The sequence below is a fragment of the Aedes aegypti genome, chromosome 3 (assembly GCF_002204515.2).
Source record: "Aedes aegypti strain LVP_AGWG chromosome 3, AaegL5.0 Primary Assembly, whole genome shotgun sequence".
Lineage (NCBI taxonomy): Eukaryota > Metazoa > Arthropoda > Insecta > Diptera > Culicidae > Aedes > Aedes aegypti.
Genome location: NC_035109.1, coordinates 202,140,165 through 202,167,447, shown reverse-complemented (window position 1 = coordinate 202,167,447; position 27,283 = coordinate 202,140,165). Strand labels below are relative to the sequence as shown.

Here is a 27,283-nt window from a genome sequence, read left to right as displayed (position 1 = left end):
TTTAACAAAGTACTGCATAGCAGAACGCGTGCTGCCTACTGCGATCTCCATCTTTACTTATTACTCCAGATTTTTGAATTATTCTAGAAAAAAATTGTGGAAGATAATCTAAAATAGCACTTTGTAGGCGGCGTTTAGGATAGTGATTCACATTCCAGTTTGTTGCCGTTTTTGTAGATGGGCTTTGGGTTGTCATAGCCTTGCTTCTACTCCTCCGGAAGCTTTTCCGTCTACCAGATTCTAACTACCAGCCGATGCGGCCAACAAGCCAGACAAGCGGCCAAATTCATCGGTCCCATCCTGATGAGTTCGGCTTCGATACCATCCTTGTCAGCGGTCTTGTTGTACTTGAGCTGTTTAATGGCAGCCTTAACTTTCGAATCGAGGGAGCTGTTTGGTTTCCACTGTATGCTATACTGACGTAGCTCTCACCTCCGCTGTACTGACCTTTTGTGCCTGTGTTCTCTGCATCATTCAGGTGTTCATCGTTGTGCTGCATCCACATTTCGATCACCTCGAGTCCGTTCGTCAGGATGCTCCCATCCTTATCCCTGCATATTTCAGCTTGCGACACAAAGCTTGTGCTCAGGATTTACCAACCATGGAAGGAAAGAAATGAGCATGGGGTTGAACACATTGCATTCCGCTTATGAAGCAGAAGCGGTAGTCATTAGATCACTTATCCTATCAGTGTTGCCATCTAAAGACAGATTTTGAAAACTTGAATGGCCATTATGGAGAGATATCAAACCATGCTTGAACATGAAAATCTCAAATCTGTATATTGATATTTAGTTGTTGCATTTGGTAAAAACATTGTAGTCATCTATTTTTTTTTCGAATGATTCTTATTACGATCCTCTTAAAATGGCCGTATAAAGAAAACGAAGTGCAAATTATTTATTTTTTTCATTGGCCAGGCCACCTGCACCCCTGTGAGTTATCATGCGATCAATCAAAGAAATTTGCTACGACATGGCGACAGACAAACGATGATTTCGATTGCATGCTCTAAAAATTAGTTCAAGCAGAAAAGATCCTCACCGAAAAAAAAGGTTCATTAAACAACCTATACAAATCGTCAGCTGAACAGGCCATTTATATAACTACTGGTCTGCCTCAAATTGTTGGTCTGCGAGAGCATTTCGGCATGGTAGGTTATTCTGTGAACCATCAAGTAAAATAAAACAAGATTCACCCCAAATGATCGCTAACAAGTGCGATAATCGCATTTGGACGTCGGCGATGCTGCAAACAACGATCAAGACGAATCATTATTGAATTGAAAAGACGAATAGTCGGGGTAGCCAAATTAATAGGCATTTAAAGAAGGGGAAAACTCTGTGCTTTATCAAAAAACTAGTCAATAAGATAATAAGACATATAAGCAATAGTTTTTAACGTTTTTATCAATAAACAGTTAAAAAAGGCACTAAAAATGTATTTTTAACCAGTAAATCAATAGAAATAAGCAATTTTAAACTGAAATCAAGTGATCAGAAATCAATAATTATTCCTATTAAAAAATGTGAATAAGCAATGAAAAATTGAAAACTAGAACGAAACATTAAAATTAGCGCTAGGAAATTTTGAAACCAAAGAAAATATTAACAATACGCATCAAACAAAAAAAACAATGAAAATTAAACACTTGATCATTCAAAAAACGGCAATGGAAATATTAAAATAAGTATTCAAATCAGAGAAGTGCCACAAACACTGAAAAATGTAAAGCTTAGGGGGAGATCCCCCAGTGCCGGACAGCACCCAATACCGGACAAAGTCGAAACATTGAGAAATCATGGTCCAATCAAGATGGTGTATTAGTAGAAAAGAAAGCTTTTGTGTAGACTAATGTTTGCGTAGAATAACACATCCTTGAAATATGCATCCCTTTTTAAAAAAGTAGAAAAGTTTGAAAATCTTTAAAAAATTGACGTATTTTCTTAATTTTGAGCCTATTTAGTAATTATTTTGAAAATGAAAAAATACTTTGGATCCCGCAAGCATGATCGAACACAATCCTAATTTGATAGTATGAATGTATTTTGTACCATAATTGAAGTAAATATGGACAAATTACAATTTTGGTTAAGCACCTCCTGTCCCTCAGTTTCGGACAGCTTGATTTGTTATATGATATCTTTGTAATTATTGCATCAGTGTCTCAAAATACTTTCATTTTTCATGGGTTCCGTCGACCATGGTATCAAACATGCAATAAAATTAAGAAGAATGAACAATTCATAACAACATCGTAAAATGTGCTATTTTTCATCATATATAAAAGAGGTTTTTGATAGGCATCTTGCAAACTAAGAAAAATTCAAATTATTTTTGTAAATGTTGCAATTGCATTGAATTGGTAATTATAAACTATTTCTATAGTGTACACATTCAATGATGTTCAAATTTACAGAATTCGAGGCATTTCCAGATCGTGTCCGGTATTGGGTGCCACCTTTCAAGATCGATCAATTTGGTACTAAAATACATCATCAAAACTCAATGTCAAAATTCATATTTATATTTTCAAATTTATTTTTGTACACTATAAAAATGATAATATTTATCATAAATGGGTAACACGAGCCCATCAAATCAATATTTTTCGAATTATGAATTTAGTGGCTTAAGTGTCCGGTACTGGGGGATCTCCCCCTATAGAGGACCTCGATTGTTATTTTTGATTATTCTTTAAAAAAATTAGTTCAAACTTTCAGTTTTTTCTTGAAAAATCATTCAATTCTTAATAACTGATTTTCGATTTTTACTGCTCTTTTTGGGTTTGTTTTTTTTTACAGGAAAAATATTCATTAACGCCGTTTCGTATAATCTGCTAAGTTATACCCAATTGCTTGTTTTGATTTATTTTATTGGCTGTTTATGGAGTAGCAGTGATGGTTTTCCTTTTCCTAGGGCACAATAATATTGTTACCGAGTCGTTGCTCTGCAGATGGACCGAATCGTACTAAGAAAACATTACCGGCTACGTCGATGGACCTGTGTGTAAGAATAAGTGCTATAAAAAGTTTAATTGTTTCAATGTTGGCCATCACTGGCGTGGCATTTTCCATGGCATTGCGGTAAGTTTTACAATTCGTGACATTTTAGGCCAATTAACACATCGGAAAGGCGTCGTCGGGTTGCAGTGCATGATAACGCAGAAAATTGTTGGATATGAGAACTTGAAAATTATACAGTGTAGGGATGATGTACAAATGAAAACCTATTATTGGTAGCCTCACTGCCACGAGCAAATAGGGGGAAAAGCGCATATCATGGATATTTAGAGTTAGAGTCGGCTAATCATCGCAGCATTACTACGTAATCTACGGTATACTATTAGCTCATGGTGTGAACCGACACACAATCCCATTGATGTCTTTGGTGATACAATGATCGTGGGAGAGTTGCTGGTACAGTACTGGCTTATAAAGCGGGTGTCTTAGCATTTTCATTATATGGGTGTTGTTGACCATTCAGGTTGATCCATTTTGCTCCAATTTCCATTTATAATTTTGTTTTGGTGCTGCTTTTGTTGAGCAAAATTAATTCGCCTATCCTTGTGTTTGTCAATGATCTAGAAGCTATATTCTTCTCCGTTGCCAAGGTTTGTTCTCCTGTTTTATGGCCTTTTAACCTCTAGAAGGCGAGTATGGATTATTTCTCACAGTGAGTCCAAAGAACTGCAGCACTGTTTCTAAATCAGAATAATAAATCTGCTACCGTTTCCTTAATTGTAGGTATATCATGGTAAAGTGGTTATAAATTCTTGATTCATCACTGGAGGTTAGGACAAAACCTAGAGCTTTTAATCACTGATATCAGATCTATCGTTGAATCTTTTAGCATCCGTTTTGTCAAGTTTGAAAAACAGAGATTGGTGTACTAATACAAAAAGTGTTTTGAATAAAGCTGAATAACAGAATTTAAAAAAATAATGCAGAAATCAAATATACGTAAATCAAATATCAAATTTATAAAAACACGCTTCTTATAGCTATAACGTATAATTGCGCAGTTTTATAATGATGCGAATAGCACATGTTCAGATACCTAATTAGCATGCAAGTCCAAACTTTATCGTATAAAGCCTTTTTATTTTGTCTAACAATCTTTCAAGATTGTTTTCAATAACTATTTAAAGTTTTTTTTGTTTTGTTTATGTTTTGTTTTTAACTATTCTCATTTCCATTATTGACAAATGCCTAGATCTCATGTCGGGTGAGATGCAACACTCAGGTTGACCAGGAAGAGGAGTTCAGACCGACGATTGGATAGTTCAACGCCTATCTGATTTTGCCGCCTCCAAGGATATGGCTATTCGTAGCAGCTATTTCCAACATAACCTTCCGTACCGGTACACCTGGAGATCATCACAGCAAACAGAATCGCAAATCGACCACGTTTTGATTGATTAACGGTACTTCTCCAACATTATCGATGTCAGGACTTATCGTGGCGCTAACATCAACTCCGACCACTACCTGGTAATGGTAAAACTGCGCTCAAATCTCTCCGTCGTTAACAACCTACGATACCGACGCCTGCGTCGGTATGACCTTGAGCGACTGAAGCAGCTGGATGTCGCCACAGCATACACCCTGCAGCAGCCATAAACGTCGCAGGTGAGAACTTTGTTGCGAACGATGAACGGAGTCGACGGAACGATTGGTACGACGAGGAGTGTAGAATGATTCTGGAGGAGAAGAACGCAGTGCAGGCAGTAATGCTCCAGCAAGGTACTCGGCAGAATGTGGAACGTTATAGACAGAAGCGGAAGCATCAGACCCGTCTGTTCCAGGAGAAAAGGCGCCGCCTGGAGGAGGCGGAATGCAAAGAAATATAGCTGTTGCACCAAACCCAAGAATCGCGAAAGTTCTATTAAAAACTCAACGCATCCCGCAGAGGCTTTGTGCCGCGAGCCGAAATGTGCAGGGATAAAGAAGCGAGGGGATCGAAGGTGGAAGCAGCACTACGACGAACACATGAATGGCATTGAGAACACAGGCACGGAGGTTCAAGGCAGCGAAAGAAGTGACTACGTCGAAATGTTGGACAATAGCAACAAATCAGCTCCCGCTTTGAGAGAAGTTAAGGATGCGTTGAACGGCAAGCTCAAGAATAACAAGGCAGCTGAGAGGGATGGTATCGGAGCGGAACGCATTAAAATGGGCCCGGAGCTGAGAGCTTTCTTTGTCAAAGTTGCCATTTTCGCATTCGTATATCGTATGGCAGGTACGATGATACTCTATGCCCAGGGATGTCAAGGATATTTCCATTACGAAAAAATCTTGGACCGTCCGGGAATTTAACCCAGACACCTTCAGCATGGCTTTGCTGTGTAGCCGCGGACTCTAACCACTAGGCTAAGGAAGGCCCCTACGCACGACAGTATCGACAGTAAGATGTCGGGCGAACACTACAGTTTGTTCGAGTCCCACCGGGGGCTAAGACAAAGTGAAGGACTTCCGTGCCTGTTGTTCAACATTGCGCTAGAGGGTGTCCTGTGGAGAGCCGGGTTTAAGAGCCGAGGCACGATTTTCACAAGGTCCAGTCAATTTGTTAGCTTTGCTGAAGACATGATTATAATCGGAAGAACATTTGAAACGGTGTCTGAAATGTACACCCGCCTGAAACGCGAAGCAACAAAAGTCGGACTGGTGGTTAATACGTCGAAAACAAAGTACATGCTGGTGGGCAGAACCCAACGCGACAGGGCTCGCCAAGAAACCAACGTTACGATTGACGGGGATACCTTCGAGGTGGTAGATGAATTCATTTACCTCGGATCCTTGCTGTCGGTGGACAACAATGTTTGCCGTGAAATAAGGAGACGCATCATCTGTGGAAGTCGGGCCCACTATGAGCTTCAGAAGAACCTGCGATCAAAAAAGATCAGTCCCCGCACCAAGTGTACCATGTACAAAACGCTGATTAGAGCGGTGGTCCTGTACGGGCATGAAACGTGGACGACGCTCGAGAAGGACCTGCAAGCACTCGAAGTCTTCGAATGTCAGGTGCTTAGGACGAACCTAGCATCCTGAAAGTACCAAAAGCTAGAAGAATGCGTTGGGCGGGACATGTTGTAAGAATGACGAACAACAACCCTGTAAAAATGGTGTTCGCTTTCGATCCGGCAGGTACAAGAGGAGCACAGCAGGCACGGTGGGCCAACCAGGTGCTTTAAGGTCTGGCGAATGTGAGCCGCAGCCGAAGATAGAGGGAGGTAACTGCGAATCGAGTTGTATGGCGTGGAATTGTTGACGCGGTTTTATTATAATACCAATAAATGAATGAATGAATGTGGCGCTAGGAGCATGTAAAATTGGGCATTGTTATCTTGTGATCCATATGAGATAGAAAGTTCGAATCTTTGACAAAAGTGATCAGAAGGTCAAGGACATCCGAAAGGTAATCAGTTCTAAATTTAAAGGTAATAGTCCCCTACGTGGCGCTAGTAATCAAATCAAATAGAACATTTTAAGTGCGCTTGTAAAATTTATTATTTTCAACCAGTTCTATCTTGGGATACACATGAGATAGAAACATCGAGTCTTTGGCAAAGGTGTTAAGAAAGTCAAGGACATTCGGGAGACAGACAGTTTGGTTCAAATTTTTGTCGTAACTTGGTGATTAGAGTGTCCATTTCCCGGCCATTTTGCTCGTCCCGGGATTCGGGACAAAAATCTATGCTTATCCCGGGAAATCCCGGGATTTATCAAATTTTCAATAAAACTAGCATTTCGGTTGAAATGGAAGTACAAATTTAACAATACATTTTTTTTCAATGAAATAAATAGATATAATATGTTAATTATAGCCAATCACATTTCAGATAAGATTTTTTTATTCTAATGAAGTAACCTAACAAACATCAAAACTTAGCTTGACTAATTACGGGTTTGCTACGGATTTTTTTCTTGTTCTCTATAACACTGGAATGAAAGTATGCTAAAAACTTAAGACATAATTTAAAAGCAATTTGCTTCAAACATTTGAAAAGTCATAAAAACTTTAGAACCAAAAAAACGAATTAAGAACATTGAAGGTATTGTAGATCATGCTGAAAGTTAATTACTGAAAATTATTGACTGAAGTTTACTGCCGTGAATCGCAAGTCAGTCGCATCTTCATTTTGGTCAAAATTGAGTTGATATCAGTTTTTATTATATCTTCTAATGATCATTCAGCTGCAATTACGAGAAATTCTGTTCAGTAAAATTAGGGAAAACACCAAGTCGAATTGTCCCATAATGAAAAGTAAAGCATGAACCACGTCAGTCCCACTGCAGATTTTCGCATTGTGTAACACAAAAATGAATTGTTATTTGGTCATCTTTATATTTTTCTTGGAAAGGTAACGGAGTGAAATCCAAATTATGAAAGTTTCATTGAGATCGAAACATGTTCCAATCTCCAGGAGTTTATTGAATATTTGTGTGGAAAACGAGATTGAAAACTTCTGTCATTTTTCTCAATGCCTACTTTTTACAGATGGTACTAACTCGCAATTTGCGGCAGTTTAGGTGTTCTTTTAAATTTGTTATCTCAGCATAGGCATATAAAAACGGCTAATGTTGAAAAGAAAAGCATTAACACTTTGCATCTAGACAAATTAAAATATGTGTTTCTTACTTGGTAAATTGATCTTTTCATGAAAATAATTACTCGTTTATTCTCTTTTTCATTATGCCTTTCTACATTATCAAAATTATCAAATAAGGTTGACAGTAAGGAAAATGCCATTGTTTTACAATGTAATTTAGTGGTTTCCACGTACATTTCGTGAATCCCGGGATTCCCGGGATGTCAGAAACAAAATCCCGGGATACGGGAAATCCCGAATTTTGTCAAATCCCGGGATTTTCATTATGCCTTTCTACATCATCAAAATGATCAAATAAGGTTGATAGTAAGGAAAACACCATTGTTTTACAATGTAATTTGGTGGTTTCCACGTACATTTCGGGAATCCCATTCCCGGGATGTCAGAAACAAAATCCCAGGATACGGGAAATCCCGAATTTTGTCAAATCCCGGGATGGACACTCTATTGGTGATAGTAAGCAAGTAAAATTGAACATTTTGAGATCATGAAATAATTGAGAAAGTAGGTATGCGTAAACCCCAAAAATTAGAAAAATCAAAAACTAAATTTTATGAAATCCAGCTTTTTACGCTCGCTGTAAAACAACAAGGGGTGATTTGATATTCACGAAAACGCGACGTGAGACGAGAATGTCGTGTTGTTCTTACGTTAGCACAAATCACATAAATTTATAGGGTGATTTGATTTTGACATTTCTTGCCTACAGATTTTATAGCGAGGTCTTAGTAGGCAATGATTTCATTTTGTTGATTGAACTGACATTAATTTTCTCTTGATGATGTGTGCATCTACAATGAGCCTATGCATGCTATAAAATGTTTGACTTTTACTGTGCGCCCTGTGTAGTATCCGATCATTATATTAATTTGGTTTCGGCCAATTCCAACATCGGCCAAACAGTTTAAAAACAAAACACCGGAATCAAACCGGCACATCTGTTCGCTACAAAAATCTTCACAAAACTGACTCTTTGGTATCCCGTTACAGGCATCATTCCGTTCGACCCATTCTGCTGTCAGTCAAACACTCTGAACTGAATATAGTAAATATAAGGTAATCGCTGGCATAACACAGACACTCTCAAAAATTTTCAAGCACCACTTATCGATGCATACGTAAATCATGACAAATAACATAGTATATATTTAAAACAAATCCAAATCTTAATCTACCAACTCTAGCTACCACATCCGCCTCCTTCTGTACTCTGTATTTTGTTTTTGAAAAAAATATCATCATCATCATCATCATAAAAATATATCATCATCATCATCATCATCCATCATCATTTCATCATTTTTTTTTTTTTTTTTTTTTTTTTTTTTTTTTTTTTTTTTTTCTTCTCATTCATCATCATCATCATCATCATCATCATCATCATCATCATCATCATCATCATCATTCATCATCATCATCATCATCATCATCATCATTCATCATCAATCATCATCATCATCATCAATCATCATCATCATCATCATCATCAATATCATCAATCATCATCAAAAAAAAAAAAATCATCATCATCATCATCATCATCCATCATCATCATCATCATCATCATCATTCATCATCATCATCATCATCATCATCATCATCATCATCATCATCATCATCATCATCAATCATCATCATCATCATCATCATCATCATCATCATCATCATCATCATCATCATCATCATCATCATCATCATCATCATCATCATCATCATCATCATCATCATCATCATCATCATCATCATCATCATCATCATCATCATTCATCATCATCATCATCATCATCATCATCATCATCATCATCATCATCATCATCATCATCATCATCATCATCATCATCATCATCATATCATCATCATCATCATCATCATCATCATCATCATCATCATCATCATCATCATCATCATCATCATCATCATCATCATCATCATCATCATCATCATCATCATCATCATCATCATCATCATCATCATCATCATCATCATCATCATCATCATCATCATCATCATCATCATCATCATCATCATCATCATCATCATCATCATCATCATCATCATCATCATCATCATCATCATCATCATCATCATCATCATCATCATCATCATCATCATCATCATCATCATCATCATCATCATCATCATCATCATCATCATCATCATCATCATCATCATCATCATCATCATCATCATATCATCATCATCATCATCATCATCATCATCAATCATCATCATCATCATCATCATCATCATCATCATCATCATCATCATCATCATCATCATCATCATCATCATCATCATCATCATCATCATCATCATCATCATCATCATCATCATCATCAATCATCATCATCATCATCATCATCATCATCATCATCATCATCATCATCATCATCATCATCATCATCATCATCATCATCATCATCATCATCATCATCATCATCATCATCATCATCATCATCATCATCATCATCATCATCATCCATCATCATCATCATCATCACATCATCATCATCATCATCATCATCATCATCATCATCATCATCATCATCATTCATCATCATCATCATCATCATCATCATCATCATCATCATCATCATCAATCATCATCATCATCATCACATCATCATCATCATCATCATCATCATCATCATCATCATCATCATCATCATCATCATCATCATCAATCATCATCATCAATCATCATCATCATCATCATCATCATCATCATCATCATCATCATCATCATCATCATCATCATCATCATCATCATCATCATCATCATCATCATCAATCATCATCATCAATCATCATCATCATCATCATCATCATCATCAATCATCATCATCATCATCATCATCAATCATCATCATCATCATCATCATTCATCATCATCATCATCATCATCATCATCATCATCATCATCATCATCATCATCATCACATCATCATCATCATCATCATCATCATCATCATCATCATCATCATCATCATCATCGGCAGTGAGCCTACTGGGGATTCTCCCGCAAAAACATCGGGAAGCCATTTGCAAATCAATCCTCCAGCCTACTCCACTGCCCTTCCGGCAGTGAGCCTACTGCGGATTCTCCCGCAAAAACATCGGGAAGCCATTTGCAAATCAATCCTCCAGCCTACTTCACTGCCCTTCCGGCAGTGAGCCTACTGGGGATTCTCCCGCAAAAACATCGGGAAGCCATTTCCAAATCAATCCTCCAGCCTACTCCACTGCCCTTCCGGCAGTGAGCCTACTGCGGATTCTCCCGCAAAAACATCGGGAAGCCATTTCCAAATCAATCCTCCAGCCTACTCCGCTGCCCTTCCGGCAGTGAGCCTACTGGGGATTCTCCCGCAAAAAAACACCGGGAAGCCATTTCCAAATCAATCCTCCAGCCTACTCCACTGACCTTCCGGCAGTGAGCCTACTGGGGATTCTCCCGCAAAAACATCGGGAAGCCATTTGCAAATCAATCCTCCAGCCTACTTCACTGCCCTTCCGGCAGTGAGCCTACTGGGGATTCTCCCGCAAAAACATCGGGAAGCCATTTCCAAATCAATCCTCCAGCCTACTCCGCTGCCCTTCCGGCAGTGAGCCTACTGGGGATTCTCCCGCAAAAACATCGGGAAGCCATTTCCAAATTAATCCTCTTCACGTCAATCATACTCACCACCTATTTTCACTGTTTTAACTATTTTCACAAGCAAAACAACAGCAACTTAACTATTTTTTCACCCTACCGTCTGCGCCATTGTAGTATCCGATCATTATATTAATTTGGTTTCGGCCAATTCCAACATCGGCCAAACAGTTTAAAAACAAAACACCGGAATCAAACCGGCACATCTGTTCGCTACAAAAATCTTCACAAAACTGACTCTTTGGTATCCCGTTACAGGCATCATTCCGTTCGACCCATTCTGCTGTCAGTCAAACACTCTGAACTGAATATAGTAAATATAAGGTAATCGCTGGCATAACACAGACACTCTCAAAAATTTACAAGCACCACTTATCGATGCATACGTAAATCATGACAAATAACATAGTATATATTTAAAACAAATCCAAATCTTAATCTACCAACTCTAGCTACCACACCCTGTTTTCAAGTTATCCGTGAGAGAGAGCAAGACAGCACCAACACACGGCGCACAGTAAAAGTCAAAAGAACAAAAGAATTTATGGCACGTACAGAGGCTCTTATCTTCGTATTCATTTTTATAGTATTAACAATTTTCTTTTAATTATTAATTATTTTGTACCATTTTAGGCAATAAATTATTAGGATTCATCAAGATTATTCTCGTGTGAATGAATTTTAGATTATTTGGACGACGGGATTAAAGTGGATACGCAAAGTTACATCAACATCGTCACATCACCTCAAAATACTGAAATTATCCTACTCATCACTGTTTCTCGGCCATTCGTTTGCGATAAGCGGTGTTATTAAAAGGCTAATTATTTTAGGCTTCTGGAAAATTTACAAAAGTGCAAATTGTAGACTTTCCTACAATTTGAGCTGGCGGTCGAATTTTAAATCGCATGATTCCTATTTATTTTCAATCATCGGGTATCGAAATAATACATTTGGATTGAAATTAATATTTGCTTGATACCGCAACAAACTAAGAGCTTTGAATAGAAACTAGCTACGTTCACTAATGAACTTTCTTAGTAAAGAACACAATTCTTCTATGCATCAATAAATAAATGAACTAATTTATAGGGTCCACGTAAAGCCACTGTTCATTACGTCTTCATGTCACAAGCTACGACCTTAGTCTTTTTTGTCTGACGATTCAATCCCAGAGCGCAAATTTCTGCACGCTTTTGCTTGGTTCGCCAGCTCGCCCAAGAAAGCTCTCCCTGATTCTAATAGGTATTTATATCCCACAAACTTGCTTGACCAATACCCACAAATACTGCATTTTTGCTCTATTGGTAACGGTGGCGCAACCTTACGCAGTTGCGAATAACGTAGGATTTTCAATTTATTCCCATCAGTGGCGCAACCAAGGGGGGGTTTTGGGGGTCAAACCCCACCCCCCCCCCCCCCCCCCCCCCAGAGCCGAAAAATAATTAGGCTCGCCGAATATATTGATGAAATTCAGCACTAGACAATATACAACGATACATCTAAAGAGGAGTAACTTAGTCTAATTCGTATTTACACTGATAATGTCAGAGGCCTCCACAGTTATATTGTTTGAAGTTGGATTTTTTAACTTTTAAACTCTTCAGGGAGTATGATCAAAACAAAATTATAACTACAATGAGCTAATAAATAACAAAATTTTCTAGCCTTTATCAAAAACAAACTGATGGCATTGTATCAACAGTTTGTTGAACCTTCATGTATATTGGAAACTTCCCATTGGTGCAGCATCTAAAACATCAAAATTCTTATAGTTGCCTCAGCATTTGGCCAAATTTTGCGACCTTCAGAGCATATGAATTCCTTGATAATTGAAGATTACAAAGAAAAAAGTCTACGAATACTGTTGAAATATTTAGCTGTCGGTGGAAGCATTTCGGCCACATCAGGTATTTAAACAATTTTGAGAGTTTGTAGGTGAATCATGAAAATAGTAAATCAATTTTCTTACAAAGTCATCAAAAAACAGCTTCTCATGAGCATATTGAACATTTTGAAATGTTATCATATATTAAGTCATAACATCTTCACAATGAAAGCAGAACACATTTTTGACCTTTACACTCGATTTTCTAGAACACCAACTCTTTAAATTGTGACAATTAGTTTTCTACCGTCAGTTGAATTTTGCAACGCTGATCTGTTTTCGACCTACTGCAACAGTAGTGGTAATGATTTCTATTGCAAATTTCTGCGCATAAAGATTATTCTCCAAGTCATTCTCATTCTTGAAAAACTCGAAAACATATTTAAGGAACAATACATAATAAGAGCGGTTAAATGGCATGACACTAATTTATTGTAATCTTTCTTAATTCATTTTAACCATGCAGAATATAAAACATACTTGAACTCTTCAACTCAATTTTTTTCTTCATCAAAAAATTTCTTCTCAATAAGTATTTTAAAAATTGCAAAACCCCCCCTAGAGCCAAATCCTGGTTGCGCTACTGATTCCCATCTAGGGTCAGTGTTCCCTTAGTGGACAGTCCCCTATAGTCGCACTAGTGGCTTTTTACGGCCGTTTTGCTATATATCTTTTCAGAATATTTTTTTACATGAAGGTCAGAAGCTATTTATCTAAGTACCATTGATACACAGCTTGATTTTGTTCAAAAAATGATCGAAATAATTAGTTTTGCTTAAAATTTGAGCTCCCTTGCGCCTATAGTAAACCTATTGTTCCTATAGTAGCACTACTGAGAGAAACTATTTTTTATTATAAGAAAAATTAATGAATTAAGAACTTTTTTTACATCAAACGAAAGCTTTTGATCCACACTTTGAAGGAAAAATATAAAAGCTTTGTAAAAATACGGTTTTGATTAGTATTTTGCCAACACCGTGATGCTAGTGCTACTATAGGAACAGAAATTAGAAATAGTGCTACTATAGGCACATGTATTCCTATAGTAGCACAAGCGATAATAAATACACACATATGAGTTTTCGTAGTTTTCATATTTTTCCCACAAAACCAAGATAAAAAGCTTTCAGATGATGTAAAAATAATGACGCTAGCGTTATTTTTCGATTTTATACAAATATTTGTTCTTAGCTATGCGGCTATTGGTACATCGACCCTACCTATCCCCCATGATATATAATAAAATTAGGACAATCAATGGCAAATCGAAAAAGTTTGTTCTGCTAGATTAATAGGAATCACTGGCATGCATCCAGGTTCAGATGTGATTTTGTATTTTTTCAGTTTGTAAACTTTGCAACAGTTTCTTCTGGTTTATTCACCTAAAATAAATAATATTAGCATTAGAGCAAACAACAAAATATACAAGAATATAAAATATGAAACTTTTTTGGGACTCTGTATCCTGAAAACACGAATATATTTGTTGTTCGTCAACATCAGAAAATTGCTTCACTACTAAGATTGCTACGATCCAACCATAAAAATATAGTGTTGGCAAGAAATGTCAGATAGGGATGATTCAAAATTAATGGCATGCCCAGCGTAAAAAGCTGGATACCAAATTTAACTAAAAAAATCCAAAGCAATCAATATAACACAGATCGTATCAATTATAAACATGATATAATAAAGAAATGCTAGTTAATTTGTGCCTCTATTTATAAGTTCGTATAAGCTCATACTTACTTGATTAATACTCTTGAATATCATCAAAATGCTCACCTGCAAAAAGAGAACAACGTTAACACTGACAGTTCATCAGGGAAAAGCCAAAAATCTCGATGTACAAAAACAAAACTTTAATTTTAAGGGGTTCGGGAGTAAAGCCTGATTTGCTGCTGAACAGGAATCGCTAAAGAATTTTCTCGAAGATTCCTTGCAGAAATTTTCTACAGCGACTGCCGTTTGAACTGACAGTTCTATTCAACTGCGTACTGCGATCAGAAAAAAACCTAGTTATGAGAGAATCGAATTTGAAGTTTATTTGACATTTTTTTTCCATACAAATTGCATGGGGGCCAAAAAAAAAAGAGAAACTTTCTACGAATTATGCTATACTTTCTGTTGGAAGTGAAAATCACCCGAAAATACCATTGGAAAGATTAATAAGAGTAGAATCTTTAGTGTTCCCAAATCAAATCCGACCAAAATGTCACTTACACTCTATTTCGCCCCATCTATTTAAATGTTGGAAAAATGTATGTTCTGAATTACGACATATTATTTTAAGCCAGAGCTGGGAAAATTCAAGTCATATGTTTGACAAGTGAGTAAAATGTATATTTTTTTTCTTTCACACATTTAAAATAATAAGCGATTCCTTGTCAGTTGAAAGGCATCTCAGTCGACTGAGTAAGTACTTAAAATGTTCCCGACTTAATGCGTTAACCGGATTTCTGGCCAATGTCGAATTACATTGTATCCTATATTGGGCCAATGTTGGACTGTCATCGAATTTAAATCGTGTTTATGTTTGACTGATAACTTTGACAACTACCGAAAAACTAAACATTACATATACTTTGCAATTATATTAAATGGACAAATTGATGTGAAGTTTTGCGAAAATGTTACACGTCTTCTCGGTGAGAATCTAACTCACGACTCCCTGTTCTCTAGATAGGGCGCGTTACCTCTACACCACGAGAGGACTCATGGACGCACAAGTTAACCTGAATGCGATTTTAGCTCAATAATCACGTGGTCTTCTTTCACAAAGCGCTCCTCTTTCAGAAGAATTAAATGCTCATCCAACACAACGCTTTCTATTTATATCCAATGTTAGCCCTATTAAAATACCACAAACTACTCACCACTACCACCACTGACTGAGATTTTTATAGTGCGGGCTTCCAATGGGTTGCGACGTTCTCGAACATTGGTTCGATGTTGGGTTAAATGTCACCAATGTCGAATGTATATTGGATTAACATAACATCATCAAATCAACTTATCGATTGTGACTCATTCAAATGATACATGTTGTCAGTCGTTGGTCGGCCGTGCAAAAGGAAGAGTGAGTCTCTGAATTCGCAACATCCTTCCAAAAAAGTGGAATTCAAAATTGTCGCCTAATGGGGCAAATATCTAAGAAAGGACATTTCTTCGGAATGCGCACTTTCTTCCTAGGGAAAAATGTATGAAGATGTTCGAATGGATTCTCATCTGATTTTGTGATTGATTTCTGGAGAAGTTTGGAGAGGTTTTCGACACATTATTTGCCAGAATATGAAGATAAATTTGTAGAGAAATAGTTAAAAGAGAAGTAGTATGTTGATAAGTAAAAATATGAGAATTTTGATAGAATCTCTGATTAATACTGCTTAAAAATTGTAGATAAAACTCTTAAGTTTTTTTGTGTTTAAAATAGTCTGTGACATATTATGGAATTGTTTTTTTTTTCAAGTCAGGGAATTTTTAATGAAAAATATGCGATTTTGTGTAAATATTATTCACCTTATTTTAGTCAACTGTAGCGTGCATTAAGTGCCTTGCTTGATTGGAATAGCAACGAGAGTGAAATTAGAATTCCAATTGGAACATTTATTATTCCAGTCTTTTTAGTGCAACGCTTCTTGCGGCGTCAATGGTTCGGAATAAAGAAACTATAAGCAAAGAAGCGAAATGTTCCAATTGGAATTCCAAGTTTACTGTCAATGTCATTCCAATTGAGCAGGAGATTTGTCAAACACCTTTTCACACAAGCTAAAAACGGCTCACACAAAAATGTTACCGCCCTAGAAAATGTTGCTTCCTCTGAAGTAGCATATTTTCTGAATACACGAGTGTCGGTTGCAATTTTCATGCTTTGCATAAAGTATGCTCTACTCATTACATTGGTGTTCCACACATTCAGTCAATTTTTCTTTCGTTACCCAAACCTGTGAAAATTCAACACGAGAAACCTGTGACCCACTTTTAGCGTGGGATTCAACATTGGCAGTGCTGCGTAATAGATTTGGCATAGCTGCTAGATGATTTATTTTGGATAAGATCAGATTTCGTCTCTTTGTATTTTAGACTCTTTAGTTCGGAACTTTAAAGCCAATGCATCTATTCGCTTCATGTTTGTTCCATTTAATAAGTAATAGTCTCAAAAATATGTCGAGCGTGTAAATAAAGTCCTTTTCAGCTTTGTTTATGTGTGACAATAGATCGAAAAGAACATTGAAATAGTTATTTATGCAACAAGTTGCACGCCTTCTTGTACCAACCGGATCCGAAGCGAACACCATCTTTGCAGGGTTGCTGTCCGGCATGCTTGCAACATGCCCTGCCTATCGTATCCTTCTAGCTTTGGCCACTTTCTGGATACTGGGTTCGCTGTAGAGTTGGGCGAGCTCGTGGTTCATCTTTCGCCGCCACTCACCGTTAAATATCGTCCTAAGCACCCGAAGTTGAAAGACTCCAAGTGCTTGGAGGTCCTCCTCGAGCATCGTCCACGTTTCATGCCCGTAGAGGACTACTTGCCTTATGAGCGTTTTGTGCATGGTACATTTGGAGCGGGTGTGAATCTTTTTTGACCGCAGCTTTTTGTGGAGGCCATAGTAGGCCCGACTTCTACTGATGATACGCCTCCGTATTTCACGGCTAACGTTATTGTCAGCCGTCAGCAAGGATCCAAAGTAGACGAACTCGTCGACCACCTCATATGTATCCCCGTCTATCATAACACTGCTATCTCGCACTCGGCCCCAGCAGCTAGCGTGTACTTTGTCTTGGCCGCATTCACCACCAATCCAACCTTTGCTGCCTCGCGTTTCAGGCGAGTGTACAGGTCTCCCACCATGCATTTGAAAATGGTCGGCCGACAATGTCCATATCATCCACGAAGCAAACAAATTGACTGGATCTCGTAAAAATCGTACCCCGGCTGTTAAGCCCGGCTCTCCGCATAACACCTTCTAGCGCAATATTGATCAACAGGCACGTCCATCACCTTGTCGTAGTCCCCGGCAGGATCCAAACGAACTGGAGTGTTCGCCTGAAACTCTCACACAGTTTTGCACACCTTCCATCGTCGCTATCATCAGTCTCGTGAACTTCCCGGGAAAGCTGTTCTCGTCATGACGGGATGACTGTCACAAATTTTCACACTTCAATTGTTCATTACATTTTCGAAGAAAGGTCAGGTAAGACGCCGTATGCAGGATTCTGCCATATTATTAGTCATTCGTGTGCTGAATTATCTAAATAGGTATAATCGCCCCATAAAGTTCCTGTATATTTTTGAAGTAAACTTACATATTCTACTGCCTTTTCTATGTGCTATTTCAACTCAGAATCCCTCACAGTTAACTAGCTTCTGATTCGACATACGAATCTAGGATTCGATTCCGACTCAATTCGGTTCGTCAAACGGATGTAGAATCAGAACCTAGTTGACTAAGTCATTAAGAAATTCAGAACAATTGAATAAATAACAAATGGATGCAATCCGACGTCATTTTGATAACTCTCAAAATACAGGGGATAGGCAAAATGATTGAGATAGGCAAAATTTTGCCCAAATTCAAATGCTTATAACTTTATGAAAAATGGATGAAATTGGATGCATTTGGAAGCAGTCGACGGCAAATTTGGTCCAGTTTTAGGAACTTCCTTGGCCATGCATATTGGCCACTGGACACCGGAGATGTTCCGGATTTTCTGAGGTCATGTCCAAATGTCATTTTTTCTGTCGCTTGTATTTTTGTGTGGTGTAAAGTTAGATAGATGTTTGAAATTTTCCTAGAAACTAGAACTAATAGGAAGTTGAATGCCACCGGACGCATTAAGATTGGTTGGAAATCTTCAGAAATATGACCATTTCCGTAAAACTGGTTCCGGAAAGCATGGTCAGTCATGTTTGTATCTCCAATCATGTAAATATTATCCGGAGCTATATCCAAGCGGACACCAACCTTAAAAATGATGTTTCCTGCAGCGTATTCAGAACCATTAGATGCACAGACCACTCTATAGAACGTTCCAGGTGCCCTGGGGGAAGTGGTCAATTAGGAACATATCCGGAACCATATCAATATGGGCATCAAACTTCATGATTTTCAAAGGTTATGCTTTCCGAAGCATGTCCAGCATCACCGGCTGCCATAACCACTTTATAGTAGGTTCCAGGTGCCCCGGGGGATGTGGCCAATTCGGAACATGTCCGTTCATCTGTTTAGAATCACATTCTACCATAAACAGTAAGATCCATGTGACTTGGAAAATGGCGAGCATTTTCAGAACCACAAGATATAATAATCACTCTATAGTATATTCCAGGGGCTCCTAGAGATGTGGCCAACTCGAAACATGACCTCATCCCCCAGGGCCCATGGAACCTACTATACAGTGGTCATATAAATAAGTTGCGCTGTTAATACTTCTATTAGCATCACCTTCAAAAATCTTGATGTTTTTACCCATATTGATGTGTTTTCGGGCATGTTTTGAATTGGCCACATCCCCGGGGCACCTGGAATCTACTATAAAGTGGTCATGGCAGCCGGTGGTGCTGGAAATGCTTCGGAAAGCATAACCTTTGAAAATCATGAAGTTTGATGCCCATATTGATATGGTTCCAGATATGTTCCTAATTGACCACTTCCCCCAGGGCACCTGGAACCTTCTATAGAGTGGTCTGTACATCTAATGGTTCTGAATGCGCTGCAGGAAACATCATTTTTAAGGTTGGTGTCCGCTTGGATATAGCTCCGGATAATATTTACATGATTGGAAATACAAACATGACTGACCATGCTTTCCGGAACCAGTTTTACGGAAATGGTCATATTTCTGAAGATTTCCAATCAATCTTAATGCGTCCGGTGGCATTCAACTTCCTATTAGTTCTAGTTTCTAGGAAAATTTCAAACATCTATCTAACTTTACACCGCACAAAAATACAAGCGACAGAAAAAATGACATTTGGACATGACCTCAGAAAATCCGGAACATCTCCGGTGTCCAGTGGCCAATATGCATGGCCAAGGAAGTTCCTAAAACTGGACCAAATTTGCCGTCGACTGCTTCCAGATGCATCAAATTTCATTCATTTTTCATAAAGTTATAAGCATTTGAATTTGGGCAAAATTTTGCCTATCTCAATCATTTTGCCTATCCCCTGTAGTACTAAAAAGTGATACTTGTCGATACTGATATTAGTGCTGAAAAGTAGCAATTTTCAGCACTGTTTCTTTCGGTAGGAAAAGTAGTTGCCCATTCTCTTAATAAAAATTAGGCTGATTTCCAACGGAACTGCAAAAAAATATATTACGCCGAATTGACCAGCACCTACGTAGTTTCAGAGAGAAAAAAATAGAACAATTCTCGATTACTTTTTCAAATCGACGTAAGAAACTTTTATACGGTTTTGAGAAAATTAATTAAGAAAAATCACAATCTATTTTCTAAAACTGTTTTAAAATGAATCACCTTTTTAACATTTTTTTTTGCCGTGTACTTCGCTCAAATTTTGCATACATTCAGCTCACGTGCAAAAACTAGGTAGTTTCTATTATTTCCCACAAAAATAATTATAAGAAAATGATAAGCCGTTTCATTTAGTTACTTTCGACGTTTTTCTACCAGTGTAAAATCGGCTCAAGTAGTGTTTTGTTTTGATTCGTGGTTAAGTCACTTTGTCTCTCCATACAGCGGGGCGGCGAAAGTAGTGGTTAGGTTGCGAAAATTGAAAATCTTACTTTCGTCGTTTTGTAAATCCGGAAATTAAACGTTCTAAAAGTGAAAAGTTGAGTTGGTACAGAGCGGTACGTGTAGAATTCCGCCTGCTTAACACGTAGGATCGATAAAGTAAGTTTGTATACTTTTTTGACTTGAGTCTGTATGAATAAGTTTTCGAGAATTGTAAAAAAATGTAGTAAATTTTATTTGAAACCGATAATTTGAAATGATTTTAATTAACAGGAAGGGTTACAGCAGGTCCGTCCCACTCGGGTTCAGATTGGGTACTACTTCTAGTACTGCATTTGGTCCCTTGGTACTGTTAAAGGTACTCAAGTTTGACAGATCGGCAACTGCAAGTTTGACAGAATGGGCAACTGCAAGGGACATGGAGGACTTTATTTTGTCTTTGGTTACAGTTTTGATCTTTTAACATTTTGGAGTCCATGCAGGCGTCGAGAAAAAGGTTCCTTTTGCTATTGCTAGGCTTTTAGAGTGCTCTATGAAATATGTGGTAAAAACATACAGAACCATAAGAGCGATTATCCAAAAACCCAAAACATGCATAAGGAAGAAATACTTAAGGCGAAGTAGGCCGTCATTGAAATTTGTACTGGGCATCGATGATTGTGGCTTATTTGTCTCACGATTGCGAATAAAAGAAAATCACTTGGCAGTGCGCATCGTACCTTCGTGCTGTGCGTACACGAACTCTCTCTGCTCTTGGAAGTTTTCTTAAAAACTACCTAAAGCAATAAAACAGTACTTTTCAGTGCTACAAAAACAGTACTTTTCAGTGCTAAAATTCAAAACAGTACTTTTCAGTGCTACTAAAACAGTACTTTTCAGTACTATTTTTTCTACTATTGATCCCTTTACGATCCTTGTTTGGACCCGTGCCTTCGATTTTTCGTTGGACCCGTTGGCGAAAGCTAGCGGTGGTAATCCTTCTTGGACACCGTCTTGGGAAAAAACCTTTCGAAGGTCACGTCTTCTTTCGTTTATTAATTAAACATGGTATCAACAACTAACAAAAGGAAGGGTGAATCTCTGAATTCACTACTTCCTTCCAAAAAAGTGGGTTTTAAAACTGTCACTACACGTGGCAAGAATGGAAGAAAGGACGTTTCCCCGGAATGCGAACTTTTTTCCAAGGGTGAAATGAATAATTGTATCGAAATGAGCAATCAGTTCGATGCTCTAGACAAATTTTCCGAACACCAAATCGAAGCAGCCTCTAGCCCAGGCTCTTTGATTCAAGTAAGGAAGCAAAGAGTGCCGCCTATCGTGATCAGTTGTTCCGAATTTGGGGGATTTAGGCAGGAGATCTTGAACTCCATTAGGGGAATCAAGGTTTCCTTCCAAATCGCAAAGAAAGGAGACTGTCGCGTTTTGCCGGAAACTCTTAAAGATCGTGAGCTTCTTCTCAAACATCTTGAAGAGAAGAAGCACAATTTTTTTACTTATGACGACAAAACTGAACGTTTGTTCAAAGTTGTCTTGAAAGGTCTCTCAAGTGACTATAAGTCACCTGAAGAGATCAAAAATGGAATAAATGATTTACTTGGATTTTCCCCAGTCCAAGTAATCATTATGAAAAAGAGAACCCAATCTGGCATTGTTCGGAAAGGGCTTTCTCAAGAATTTTATTTAGTTCACTTTAACAAAAAAGAACTAAATAACATTAAAGCTTTAGAAAAAGCAAAACTTTTGTTTGATGTCCGTGTGACATGGGAACATTTCCAGAAACCTGGAGGAAATTACCAGAACCCCACTCAGTGCCGTCGGTGCCAAAAGTGGGGTCATGGTACAAAAAATTGTCGCATGGATGCTAAATGCATGATTTGCGGAGGTTCTTCTCACGCCAAAGACGTCTGTCCAGTGAAGGAAGATACCACCAAATTCATATGTTGTAATTGCGGGGCTAACCATAAGTCCAATTTTTGGAATTGTCCTTCACGCAAAAAGGTCATTGAGGCTCGTGCCAGGCAGATGAAAGATAATATCCGTTACGATAACGGTCGTTTCCGGAATTTGCCTGGTAGAGTATCGAACAATGCTCATTTTTCAGTTAACGATCGCTTGATCATGAATCATACCCATCAGGAAGATCATAATCATGCTCATTCACAAACTAATTTTAATCCGTCGAGTATCCGTTCGAATCTTTCTATTTCGAATGTATCTACCCACGGTAAATCCTTTGCCGATATCGTAGCAGGAAATTCGAACTCCTCCCCTGTTCGATCCATGGGTACCCATTCTACTTGTTTCAAATCAAATGGAAAAAACCCTACCGCCACAGGTAACTCCGCTTCTTCGTCTACCGGAAATTCCAATTGGAAATCACATGACATGTCTGCCTCTGATTTCAATTTTCTAACTGAACAATTGAATCTAATGATTGATGCAATGTTCAAAGCCACCACTATGACTGAAGCAGTCCAAGTAGGTGTAAAATTTACAAATCAAATTGTTATTGGATTACGTTTTTCTAATGGATCCAAATAATAATTTAAATATATTAAATTGGAATGCTCGTTCTCTGAATGGTAAAGAGGACGAGCTGTTTAATTTTCTTACAATTAATAACGTGCATATAGCAGTTATTACCGAAACGTATTTAAAACCTGGATCTAAACTCAAAAGAGATCCTAACTTTTTTGTTCATCGTAATGATCGACTTGATGGGGCATGTGGGGGAGTTGCAATCATCATTCATAGGCGTATAAAACATCAACTGTTTTCATAATTTGAAACTAAAGTTTTTGAAACTTTAGGTGTTTCTGTTGAAACACAGTTTGGTAAATATACTTTCATAGCTGCCTATTTGCCTTTTCAATGCTCTGGGCAGCAAGTTAATTTGCTCCAAACTGACTTGCGTAAATTGACTCGCAATAAGTCAAAATTTTTTGTCATTGGTGACTTTAATGCCAAACATCGGTCATGGAATAATTCTCAAAGTAATTCCAACGGCAGAATTTTATTTGATGAGTGCTCTTCAGGATATTTCTCAATTCAATACCCTGATAGCCCCACATGTTTTTCCTCTTCTAGAAATCCATCTACGATTGATTTGGTCTTAACCGACTCTAGTCATCTTTGTAGCCAATTAGTTACTCATGCTGATTTTGATTCTGATCATGTCCCTGTTACATTTCAAATATCCCAAGAAGCGATTCTCAATTCTATCAGCTCCACTTTCAATTATTTACGAGCCGACTGGAATATATATAAAACGTATGTTGACTCCAATCTTGATGTTAACATTTCTTTCGAAACTAAACTTGATATTGACAATGCTCTTGAAACTTTAACAAATTCCATTGTTGAAGCCCGGAGCATTGCAATTCCAAAATGTGAAGTAAAATTTGAATCCGTGATTATAGACGATGATCTTAAACTCTTGATCCGTCTTAAAAACGTGAGGAGAAGGCAATTTCAACGCACTCGCGATCCTGTTATGAAAATTATATGGCAGGATTTGCAGAAAGAAATCAAGAAACGTTTTGCTCTATTAAGAAACAAAAATTTTGAAAATAAAATTTCTCAATTGGACCCTGGCTCTAAGCCCTTTTGGAAATTATCGAAAATCTTGAAAAAACCTCAGAAGCCAATACCGGCATTGAAAGAGGAAAACAAATTATTACTAACTAATTGCGAAAAAGTTAAAAAAACTTGCTATGCAGTTTGAAAGTGCGCACAATTTTAATTTAGGACTTACTAGTCCAATTGAAAATGAAGTTACTCAGGAGTTCGAAAATATTCTCAATCAAGAGAACGTTTTCGAAAATGCCTGGGAGACTGATTTGGAAGAAGTGAGAACTATTATTAAAAAATTCAAAAACATGAAAGCTCCTGGCGATGATGGAATTTTCTACATCCTCATCAAGAAACTTCCAGAAAGTAGCTTATCATTTTTAGTTGATATATTTAACAAATGTTTTCAATTAGCATATTTTCCTGACAAATGGAAAAATGCTAAGGTTGTTCCAATTTTAAAACCAGACAAAAATCCTGCAGAAGCTTCTAGCTATCGTCCAATCAGTTTGCTTTCCTCCATCAGTAAACTTTTTGAAAAGGTTATTTTGAACAGAATGATGGCCCACATCAACGAAAATTCAATTTTTGCCAATGAACAGTTCGGATTCCGCCATGGACATTCGACCACTCATCAACTTTTACGTGTAACAAATTTGATCCGTTCCAACAAATCTGAAGGCTATTCTACTGCCCATAACTGCAAAACAGTCACATTCGACATTTTTGACAAAATGGAGTTAATACCATGGAGAGTCATCAAATGATAAATACTTTCGATCAACTTACTGAAATCTGTGAGATTGTTCTGGAAAATTCGAAAAAAATACCAAGTTGTTTTGTCACATTGGTAATTATAATCGCATAACAGTCACATTGAGATTATAAATGGGCCTCGTAATGTGATAGCAATGAAATTTCTATCAGAATTATTTTCTGACAATTCACCTAGTATGCGATACGAGTTGTACAAAATATCAGCCTTAAATAAGCACTTTTGAATTCCTGGTAATTTTTAGAAATTTTAGTTTCCTCCCATACTGCCGTAAAATGCACACTTGGTATTCCATTTACTCAATGCCTACTTTTGTCGAATGTTACAAATATGCAGTTATGGGCAGTCTACTGGTCTTGCTCTTCTAGACATAGAAAAAGCATTCGACAGTGTTTGGCATGAAGGTTTGATTGTAAAATTAAAAAACTTTAATTTTCCAACATACATTGTTAGAATAATTCAAAGTTATCTGTCAAATCGTACACTTCAGGTTAATTATCAGAACTCCAGATCTGAAAGACTTCCTGTAAGAGCTGGTGTTCCTCAAGGCAGCATTTTGGGACCAATATTATACAATATTTTCACATCTGACTTACCTGAGCTACCTCAGGGATGTCAAAAATCTTTGTTTGTGGATGACACAGGCCTCTCCGCCAAAGGACGAAGCCTGCGTGTTATCTGTAGTCGATTGCAAAAAAGTTTGGATATTTTTTCTTCATACTTGCAAAAATGGAAGATTTCTCCTAATGCTTCCAAAACTCAACTAATAATATTCCCACATAAACCAAAAGCTCTTTATTTGAAACCTTCAAGTAGACATGTTGTCACGATGAGAGGGGTTCCAATAAATTGGTCAGATGAAGTTAAGTATCTAGGGCTCATGCTAGATAAGAATTTAACTTTCAAAAATCACATTGAGGGCATTCAAGCCAAATGTAATAAATATGTAAAATGTCTTTATCCCCTTATTAATAGAAAATCAAAACTTTGTCTTAATAACAAGCTGTTGATATTCAAACAAATTTTCAGGCCAGCCATGTTGTATGCTGTACCAATATGGACTAGCTGTTGTAATACCAGGAAGAAAGCTCTGCAGAGAATTCAAAATAAAATTTTGAAAATGATTCTGAGGCTTCCTCCCTGGTATAGTACCAATGAGTTACATAGAATATCCAATGTTGAAACATTGGAACAAATGTCAAATACAATCATTAATAATTTCAGGCAAAAATCGTTACAATCTTCTATTGCCACGATTAATGCGTTATATGTTTAGGTTAAGTTAGGTTAAGTATATTAAAAACGTTTTTTTTTCTCTAATAAGCAGGTGAAATCAACTCACCTGTAAAAAAACTGAACTGCTACGGCAAATGAAATGTAATATGTTGTTAACAAAATGTTAATTAAATCTTAAAATTGTTTTACCAAATTAGGATGATAGTGTTGTCAAAAAACACAGAACACCTAGATATAAGAAATGAATGTAATGTTTGAAATGATACTAATAAAGAAATTAAAAAAAAAAGTAAGAAAATCACTTGGTTTTGCACTGACTTAACTGAAAAAGTACTTTCTGCATATAAGCGCAAGTAGTGATACTTTTTTGAATTAATATTTCTTAATTAGACTGAGTTTTATCACTTTGAAATTGCGAGCTGCAATTTCAACATGGGTGCCGAATCAAATGACGGTCTACTTAGCCTTAACCTTAGTAAGGGCCTTGGGTCTTTTTCGACCCATTTCAATCAGTGATTGTAAATTATTGAAATAACCTAGCAATTTGGGGCCCAGATAGCCGTAGCGGTAGACGCGCAGCTATTCAGCATGACCATGCTGAGGGTCGTGGGTTCGAATCCCGCTGGTCGAGGATCTTTTCGTAAAGGAAATTTTCTCGATTCCCAGGGCATAGAGTATCTTCGTACCTGCCACACGATATACACATGCAAAAATGGTCAATCGGCAAAGAAAGCTCTCAGTTAATGACTGTGGAAGTGCTCATAAGAACACTAATCTGAGAAGCAGGCTTTGTCCCAGTTGGGACGTAACGCCAGAAAGAAGAAGAAGAAGAACCTAGCAATTTAAAGT

At 37.5% G+C, this 27,283-nt stretch overlaps 1 protein-coding gene across 2 annotated transcripts in view; it reads right to left on the bottom strand.

The window, feature by feature from the left end:
• The window catches only part of LOC110678333 (mucin-5AC), a 161,405-nt gene that overhangs the window by 95,829 nt on the left and 38,293 nt on the right, over nt 1-27,283 (bottom strand). The window contains exon 2 of one of the 2 annotated variants that reach the window (XM_021851071.1): nt 14,902-14,937. The exons of the other annotated variant lie outside the window; for it this stretch is intronic. The gene's annotated coding sequence lies outside the window, so the exon portion shown is untranslated. The remainder of the gene's footprint in view (nt 1-14,901; nt 14,938-27,283) is intronic. 2 annotated transcript variants of the gene reach the window in all.